Genomic DNA, 7,590 nt, shown 5'->3' with positions numbered 1-7,590 from the left:
TGTGCCCAATCCAAATCCCCCCGGGAAGGCTCCAGCAGGGAAACTCCTTCCCGTGCCTCAGCATCCCTTGTCTCATCTGTTTATTGACTTTGTCACTGATCTCCCCTCTTCTGATGGTTTTACCACCATTTTGGTGACAGTGGACAAATTCTCTAAATCATGCCATTTCATCCTTCTCTCTGGTCTCCCTACCACTCTCCAGGTTGCTGAAGCACTGTTTCAGCAGGTCTTCTGGCACTTCGAAATCGTCTCCGATCGTGGCCCCCAATTCACATCACGTGTATGGAAGGCTTTCATGGAGAAGCTGGGGGTCACAGTCAGCTTCACTTCCGGGTACCGGCCCCAGTCTAACGGGCAGGTGGAGAGGATGAACCAGGAGCTGGGGAAGTTCCTGAGGAGCCACTGCCAGGACTGGCAGGGGGAGTGGGCCCGATTCCTTCCTTGGGCTGAATACGCCCAGAATTAATTGCGAAGGGCTGACTCCCTTCCAGTGTGTTCTGGGTTATCAGCCAGCCCTGGCACCCTGGACTCCGAGCCAGACCGAAGCTCCTGCGGTGGACGAGTGGTTCAGGCACGCAGAAGAGGTATGGAACGATGCCCACGTGAGACTCCAGTGCGCCATCTGCCGTCAGAAAGAGCAGGCAGATTGCCATTGCAGTGAGGCTCCCATGTTCCATCCTGGTGATCGCGTCTGGTTCTCCACCAGGAACCTCCCGCTCTGCCTGCCCTGTAAGAAGCTGAGTCCCCGGTTTGTGGGGCCATTCAAGGTTCTCTGGAGGCTCAACAAGGTAATTTACAGAATACAACTCCCCACTTACTACCGGATCACACCATCTTTTCATATTTCCCTTCTCAGGTTGGTGGTTCCTGGTCCCCTGGCTGATGTCACCCCCCACGACACCCCTCCACCTCCCTTGGATGTCGAGGGGAGCCCCTCCTATGCCGTCAGATCACTCCTGGACTCCCAATATCGTGGGGTTTGGCTCCAGTACCTACACACACCTGGCAACCATCATTACACACACCTGCGTCTCATCATCTGTCACACCTGGACTTCATTACTCCTTTTATTACCTACCCTTTATTGAGCACTCTTTTGTTATCAGTCAGCAGGTAGTATTGGTTGTGTTTCCATGTCAGACGTTTCTCTTGTTTTGTATCGTTCCATGTTTGTTGTTATTAAACTCACTAACTGCACCTGCTTCCTGACTCCCTGCAGTCGTGTGCTGTGCATCAAAGGTTTCCTGTCTGTCAAGCCAAAAAATTTATACAGTGAGTCTAAGCAGTTAACAGACACGATCCCTCAAGTACATAAACTAAGTGTGCATTCCAAACCAGATTTCATTTTGGCTCAAGAGAAAAAACACAACTTCTCTCCTCACTTGACACAAGGACTTCAGGATGAGACAGCATCCTCAGCAGGGATTGTGGGAGAGGTCTTGGCAGAGGCTGGTAATCAGGGCCGGCCCGCCCATTAGGCAGGATAAGGAGGCCCCCTACAGCGGCAGATTGATGAGGGCGGAATTTCCCGAGCTGACCAAGACGCACCTCCAACAACACATAAAACCTCACATAATTCTGCCCAAAAACAATGACAATTTCTCTCACCCAGTGGCATATGGGCTATTTAGGTGTGCGCAGATGTCGCCGTGATAAGCTGTGCCCACTTTGTCAAAAGCAGGGGCGCAAAATATTTTGCTTGTCCATGCCAAGCGCGCCTCTCCAGAGTGCTGTTGGAGAGATGCATCGCTGCGCCGCTCCACCAACGTTCCATCAAAAAACCATCTAACATAAATCATGTAGACTATAGCCTATGGTAGAATTAGTATATGGCCTTTTCTGTAGCCTTCAGGCTGGAGATCAAATTTGTGACAATGTCATGAGACAGACACTTTTTAAATCATGCATGTTTCTCAGATCAAATAGCCTAACCTAAATGGTGCCCAATCAAATACAAAATGTCCTTCGATGTGAATATGGCATGTTAACAAACATAATATCCTGAAAACAGGACAGGTCAAAGTAAAACAGAAAATATGGAATGGAAAATCAGGCTACTCACAACTGCTGTCCAGGATTTTCACCCTGTATATCTGTAAATTTTTGACGAGATGATCATAGCGAAAAAATTAAATATTTCTGCATTTCCTACTGTGTAAACACATTGATTCTCATTGCAAATAGGCTCAGGATAACTACTGATCAGTGGAGGCTGCTGAGGGGAGGACGGCTCATAATAAAGGCTGGAACGGAGTCAATGGAATGGCATCAAACACATGTTTGATGTATTTGATACCATTATACTTACTCCACTCCAGCCATTAACAAAAGCCCATCCTCCCCAATTAAGGTGTCACTAGCGTCCTGTGCTCCTGATAAAGTTGGGTAGCTGATATTCAGAGCTTAAATAGCCAAAATGATTAGGAATCAGGACTAATAAAGCCAATGCAACTGCCTGTTTTACAAACGGTAGGCCTACCACATGGATGGGCATTCATAACATTCCATTATGGCTGACACTGTAGGCTACTCCCCAGGAAGCACGGACCCACGCTGACGTCTTTTGGACATCTTGTTTTGGTCCTGTCTGGACCAGCTGTCTTTTTTTTTTTTTTTTTTTTGGTGCAGTCCGGACTGGCCTTGATGTCTATAATTGGTTCAGATTTGGTCCGGTCCGGACCGGCCTTGACTTGGCCCAAATATTTGAATGGACCAAATCTGAACCAATCATAGTCACAAGTCACAAGTTTGGACAGCACAGTGCAGCACAGCAGGGTACAGTACAGTACAGTAAAGAAAAGTACAGTACAGTACAGTAAAGAAAAGTATAGTTCAGTACAGCACAGTAGAGTATAGTACAGTATAATGTACTGTATTGTACCATGCTTTTCTCTAATGTACTCTACTCAAGACGTCTTTTCAACTTTCCTTAAGAACCTAAAATGAACCTAACTTCAGCGTCTGTAAAAATAGGTATTTTCAACGTCATTTTGCTTACTGGGACTATTCTAGTTTCGCGAGGTTATAGGAGGAGGGCGTCATTTTTGTTTTTGTCTCGCTTTTGGCGGCAGAACGGCCAGGACCTGCTGGTGACAGGTGCTATTCACTCCACATGCAAGATTCACTCTTCAGGTCTGTGTGAGAAACACTAACCCACATTATCAAACAACCAGCTCGAGGAATAAACGTATCAATTCACCACATGCTGTGCTGTGAAAATCTCCCTTACAATACAGCATTGTCACATCTCATCTTTTACCTCACAAAGTGTTGTCTGACTGCTTCAGCCACACAACATACTAATCCTGAGATCTTCTCTAAATTGACAGGGTGAATGGATTTGAAACAGCATTTGGGACAATGGCGGGCAGTAAAACAGGTTGTGTCAACTCACCTCGCCAAATTCTGGCTCTGTGAAGGAGTGTAGCAGAGACGAGCAGCAGGCATTCATGAAACTACAATTATGGACATAGTGACAGCCTGAACAGGATAGTCTGAGCTACATGAACTCAACTGGTATTAACATGCATGTGAGTATGGGACACAGGAACTCAGTCGGAGTCACAATTTACTGTTGACAGTTATAATAGTAGAATAAACAAGGTGCAATTTCAAATTTGGTTGTGCATCAGCAGTTTGACTGTTGTTATGTCAGTCACTGACAGTCAATCAACTATCCCATGACGGTTAATTTTTTTTTTAGATTGGTAAATTAGTCTACAGTCTAAACTTGTATTAATCATGGTTGAATTACCGACTGGGGGGCCCCCATTGATTTTGTTAGTCACTCTCACTCAGATATCATATAAAAAACTGCAGACATTTCTTTCCACCCTATGGCAAAATGTGTAGAATTGCAGGAAATTAGCTGTAGATTTTCTCTGCCACTGTGGCCCCTCATTAAGAGTTCAGATTATTTTGTGGTCCATATCTCCATCAAAGTTGCCCATCCGCCATCCCTGCTATAGAGTATCACCATTAAGCTGATCCATGACATACAGTACTTATTATTATAGTCAACAGCTGTTAACTTCACATGCACGGTCATACAGCAGACCTTAAAACACCACTTTCACAAATCTCACGACTATTCCAACAAGAACAAGATCAAACTCTTGCTTGTATACACAGGAGACACAAGCACTATCCAGATTCTCCCTGCTAGTTTACCCTATTATTATTATTATTATTAGTCTGTCAGAGGAATGCTGGAAATGATAAACAATTGTAAATTCAGCTAGAGCAGGTATGTCCATATGAATTCCATCTTCTTTAGATCTAATTGGGTGGGAAGCTGGAAAATACTTAAATAATTAAATGTAATTATGTAGCCCTCAGTAAACAACAAGTGAGCATAAGATTATATACATAATTTACCTGATACCAACCATTATATATTTCATAAAGACAGACCACTCTTTTCCACACAACATGGGAAAACCCCTGGCTGTGCTGGCAGGCTGGCACTCAGTAGCCTACGCAGTTTAACAGATTGGCCTCTGAACTCCATGTAATGCTGCATTAACGTTTGCATCCTGACTCACATTTTTGTTTACTCTTAAACACCGCCACTCCCTTGTTAGAACCTGGACAAATGTAAAAAATAAATAAAATCAGACAGGGTGACAAATGCTTTTAGTAACCATGGAAACGGTGAGAGGAATGGTACATGTGTCCCGTAAAAGACATGTAAACCAACGTTCCTAGAATCTAGGCCAAGTGGGAGTAATACTGTGAGGAGAGTAGTCTACATGTAATATGTTCTAAAGAAACAAACAGTATGTCGGAAGAACCATTAGGCCATGCGAGAGCACTTATCCGTGTGATTGGCTGATGGCTATGGGTTTGTCAGTAGCACTGTAGGTGGTTATGAATGTGCCAAGGACTAAAACCACACAGTCAGCCTGAAGACATAAACACAGTAATGAGCTACAGTAGCAAACCTAATCACAACAAGGTCAAGTGCAGTGGTCTCCGATAGAAAGGAGACTAGAAAAAACAAGAGCACTGGAGAAAAGGAGACATGACGTAAATAAGATGCAGTCCAATGTTTGCCTGCTGACTCACACTAAAGTATTCTGCTGCTCTGTCATACGCTACATACTTTGGTCTGAGACTGCCATCATTGAAGTCATTTGTGGTGACGAGGGGCACCAGGGGCATTGTACAAAACAAAGTCATCAGCGATTGGATCGTCTCTAACCAATCAGAGAATCAAAGCCAAAGTCAAATTTTCAAGGCGCCGCTTTACCCACGTGTGTTCTGACTCTGGCCCAACCAGACAGCCCCTAATGTGTTCACATTCGGTAAAGGGTCGGGGAGGTACTCAGATCTAGGCTCATTGCGGAGAAGAAACTAACGTCCGTGGGCGGGGCGTGGCGTTTGGCCAGAGCAAGGAGTCTGGGTGGCCAGGCAAGTCCATTGTGCCCTGCGATGTAAAGAGCAACAGCTGGAAAACCCCTACAGGTGGAAGATGGATCCTGCCCCAAAGCAGTCTCTCGGGGCTTGGAGCAGACTACATACATTTACTAACAGCCAGGATAAGCTTCACTCAGTTAATGATCACTGTAAATCAGTGAGCCATGAGGACATAACAGAGAAAACCTCAAAATGAACATTAAAGCACCACAGACAGCACCCACATTGGACTATACACTCAATGGGCTGTTTATTATGTACACCAACCACCCTGTTCACGAAAATGGACAGTGAGTCACGTGGCCGTGGCTTTGCTATATAAAGCAGGCAGACAGGCATTGAGGTATTCAGTTACTGTTCAATTGACTCTTAGAATGGGCAAAACTAGTGACCTAAGCGACTTTGAGCATGGTATGATTGTCGATGCAAGGCACGCCGGATCCAGTAGCTCAGAAACGTCCGCCCTCCTTGGCTTTTCACACACGACAGTGTCTAGGGTTTACCGACAATGGTGCGACAAACAAAAAACATCCAGTCAGCGGCAGTCCTGTGGGCGAAAAAACAGCTTGTTAATGAGAGAGGTCGAATGAGAATGGCAAGAATTGTGCAAGCTAACAGGCAGGCCACAAACAGACAAATAACATTGCAGTACAACAGTGGTGTGCAGAACGGCATCTCCAAATGCACAACTCGTCGATCCTTGTCACGGATGGGTTATGCAGCAGACGACCACAGCGGGTTCCACTCCTATCAGCTAAAAACAAGAAGAAGTGTCTCCAATGGACACACGATCTCACTAGACAATTGAGGAGTGGGAAAACATCGCCTGGAACATGACAGCGAGTTCAGTTTCCTTGAGTGACCTGCGCAGTCCCCAGAACTCAACCCAATAGAGCATGTTTGGGATGAGAGAACGGCTGTTCTCAGCATGAATGTACAGTGGGGAGAACAAGTATTTGATACACTGCCGATATTGCAGGTTTTCCTACTTACAAAGTATGTAGAGGTCTGTAATTTGTATCATAGGTACACTTCAACTGTGAGAGACGGAATCTAAAACAAAAATCCAGAAAATCACATTGTATGATTTTTAAGTAATTGATTTTCATTATATTGCATGACATAAGTATTTGATACATCAGAAAAGCAGAACGTAATGTTTGGTACAGAAACCTTTGTTTGCAATTACAGAGATCATACGTTTCCTGTAGGTCTTGACCAGGTTTGCACACACTGCAGCAGGGATTTTGGCCCACTTTTCCATACAGACCTTCTCCAGATCCTTCAGGTTTCGGGGCTGTCGCTGGGCAATATGGACTTTCAGCACCCTCCAAAGATTTTCTATTGGGTTCAGGTCTGGAGACTGGCTAGGCCACTCCAGGACCTTGAGATGCTTCTTACGGAGCCACTCCTTAGTTGCCCTGGCTGTGTGTTTCGGGTCGTTGTCATGCTGGAAGACCCAGCCATGACCCATCTTCAATGCTCTTACTGAGGGAAGGAGGTTGTTGGCCAAGATCTCGTGATACATGGCCCCATCCATCCTCCCCTCAATACGGTGCAGTCGTCCTGTCCCCTTTGCAGAAAAGCATCTCCAAAGAATGATGTTTCCACCTCCATGCTTCACAGTTGGGATGATGTTCTTGGGGTTGTACTCATCCTTCTTCTTCCTCTAAACACGGCGAGTGGAGTTTAGACCAAAAAGCTCTATTTTTGTCTCATCAAACCACATGACCTTCTCCCATTCCTCCTCTGGATCATCCAGATGGTCATTGGCAGACTTCAGACGGGCCTGGAAATGCGCTGGCTTGAGCAGGGGGACCTTGCGTGCGCTGCAGGATTTTAATCCATGACGGCGTAGTGTGTTACTAATGGTTTTCTTTGAGACTGTGGTCCCAGCTCTCTTCAGGTCATTGACCAGGTCCTGCCGTGTAGTTCTGGGCTGATCCCTCACCTTCCTCATGATCATTGATGCCCCACGAGGTGAGATCTTGCATGGAGCCCCAGACCGAGGGTGATTGACCGTCATCTTGAACTTCTTCCATTTTCTAATAATTGCGCCAACAGTTGTTGCCTTCTCACCAAGCTGCTTGCCTATTGTCCTGTAGCCCATCCCAGCCTGTGCAGGTCTACAATTTTATCCCTGATGTCTTTACACAGCTCTCTGGTCTTGGC

This window comes from Coregonus clupeaformis, chromosome 15, assembly GCF_020615455.1.
Source record: "Coregonus clupeaformis isolate EN_2021a chromosome 15, ASM2061545v1, whole genome shotgun sequence".
Taxonomy (NCBI): Eukaryota; Metazoa; Chordata; class Actinopteri; order Salmoniformes; family Salmonidae; genus Coregonus; species Coregonus clupeaformis.
The sequence above is the reverse complement of the archived record's forward strand: the minus strand, read 5'-3'. Positions refer to the sequence as shown.